This window comes from Octopus sinensis, unplaced genomic scaffold (assembly GCF_006345805.1).
Source record: "Octopus sinensis unplaced genomic scaffold, ASM634580v1 Contig08757, whole genome shotgun sequence".
NCBI lineage: Eukaryota > Metazoa > Mollusca > Cephalopoda > Octopoda > Octopodidae > Octopus > Octopus sinensis.
In genome coordinates this window covers 250,857-253,589 of record NW_021831287.1, presented here as the reverse complement: position 1 = coordinate 253,589, position 2,733 = coordinate 250,857, and positions in this window count along the sequence as shown.

Genomic DNA, 2,733 nt, shown 5'->3' with positions numbered 1-2,733 from the left:
GCCAAAGGTTGAAACACAAAAAGAGATAAGAATCAGGAAAATCTAATTTCCCAATGAAGTTAATTTCTAAAGATGTGGTTTCCGAAGAGTCTTTCGCGATTAGTTTGGTCGAAATGATGACCAAAACAAATATTCCGCTGTTCAAATTAAGAGATGTCTATTTTCAAACTTTTTTGAAACTTTGGGATTTAAACTGCCTAGTGAGACACATTCCAGAAATCTTGTTTCCATTATTTTCGTGAAACAGGTTGAAAAACTTAAAGAATATTTCAAAGGGAGTCAAATATTTTTAGTAATAGACGAAACCCAACATTCTTTTAAAAAATATAATTTCTCTCGCGTCGCGAAATAAGATTGAGCTATTCTTCCATAATGGGTCTAATAATTTGTTGGATATATTATCTATACGAATTTCTAAGTGATAGAAGCCATCATTTTTATAACTGTCCACTTCTTCTGATATTATTTCTTCGAAAATATCATGAATTCAATATTTCTAATTTTTGCTAAAATTAAATTTTTTAGGAAGAACAAGAAAGTTCAAAAGTGACGTAAAACCCTAGGTTTCCGGTAATGACTGTTCATTTGCGTTTGTCGGCAAGGTTCGTTTAGTATTTCATTTTTATACTGATTGGCAGAGTTTTCGTTAGTAAATCTTTATTAGATAGTCAATTAAAAGTATCAGTCATATTAATGTGCTTTAGATTACTTATTAGAACTAAAAATTCTTCTTCCTCCAGAGTAATTGCAATATTCACAATAAATGTAAACGACAGAGTTTATTTGATAATGTTATCTAAACTTTTCTGTCTTATGTATTTTGACTAAGTAAATCAAATTTGAACAAAAAATTCAATTATAATCAAGTCACAAATAAATTCACGCCACTAAGATAAACATTATTATATAAAAATTTTAAAAATATAATCTCAGCGTACTTCTCACCTTTCATAATTAAAAAAAGGTATCAAAGCATGAGAAGTAACGTCGTCATTCCTTCAGAGCGTTAAAATTAAATAATTTTGAATGGTTTGTAAACAAAATCATTTTTATAAGAATAGTGATCATTAAATGCAGTTTAACCGTGGGTGACAAATGTGTTTTAAATTATTTTAAAATATTTTTTATTGTTTCATTTAATATGAATCACCAATGTATAGCGTTCTTGTAAATAACACACAAATTTTAATAACTTTTAGGAAACTAATTACACTTTTTTCGATACGGTCGACAATATTCACTCTTTTAATTTACATGTCGATTGCAATCTTGTATCTCTGATTAATAAAATTTAATTATTGCCACACGTGCAAAATAGATTAGACTCTTTATAATATAGCTGCCTAGCGATGCATGTGTTAGAAAATATATAAGAACTTAGTGTCATGTTTATTCAATATATACGACATAAACGCACTAATCCTATTCCAAACCCTGAAATATGTAACGCGATTTTTAAGCTGAACACTGTGGGCATGTAAAAAACCGATTCGAAATGCAAGAAAGGACAGTGGAAGGCCTATAACCAAAAAATGTACTTTCCTAATATTTCTCATTGCAAATATATTCATTTAATTGAAAAATAAAAAATTAGACTATATAAATATTTACAAGAAGATGAAAAGGAAGATGAGTAAAAGCTCAAAGAAAAATTAAGTTCAATCATCAAGTTTGGAAGAAAGACCTGATGATTGAGACTTGCAGGGACACGTTTGCGTGCTCGTCCATCATCAAAAAATACAAAATAATTCTGGCAGTTACGTTGTGCCCCGGTTGTTTTCGAAAGTTCATTTTTGACTTTAGAAAAGAATTTCTACCGTAGGAATGAGCTACACAAATATTCTAAAACACAAAATATTTTAAAATCAGGCAATCAAATATTGTAATTATATAAGGATCGACGAACAGTCTCCAAAAGTTGAACAATTTTACCAAAATCTTCCATGGCCTATTTTTGACTATTATTTATAAACCGTCGAATTTTGAAGACAATTTCTGAAATTCGACAATTTATTTACATTTTCAAGAAATGCGGACACATCTGCCGGCAATAATCCATCAATCCGTAGCGTAGGGACTTGAGATTCTTCTTTGAACTTTTTTTTGGTGATTAAGTCGAATTTATTCGCAATTATTTGTAGATTTTGAGCTTTATGGAATAAATTAATGTTTTTACCGTGTCTATTAAAATGTAGGATATTTTTGTATAATGAAGGTAAGGACGAATTTGATTCGTCTAGTTTTTTCTAGTAAATTTTTGTGTGGTAAGAAATAACTTTCAGTAATTCTTTATTCTCTTTTTCAGCTCTAATTAGACTTAATAAATGGTCATCGAAATCGTCACACATGAGCACCTTACAAACTAATTTTATTTCCCAATTTATTTATTATTATATAATAAAACTAGAGTATATTTTTTAGTATTATATAATAAAACTATATGACTTATTTAGAAGGATGAATAGCACAGGAGAATCAATCTATATACAATCAAATTAATTATATTCTCTGTCGGATGAAAAACAAAAGCTTTTTGCTTGACTCACGCTCTTATGGAGGATCAACTGTCGACAGTGATCACAAAATCGTTATGGCTAGAACCAGCATTAAAATGTATCTCGTGCGCTTAAAGAAGACTATACTCAAAAATTTTAGAGAAGCCGGATATATGATCGGAAAGCTAAGCTTCAATCTACTTATTCAAGAAGCTTATAAATAACACATTGAATGTCG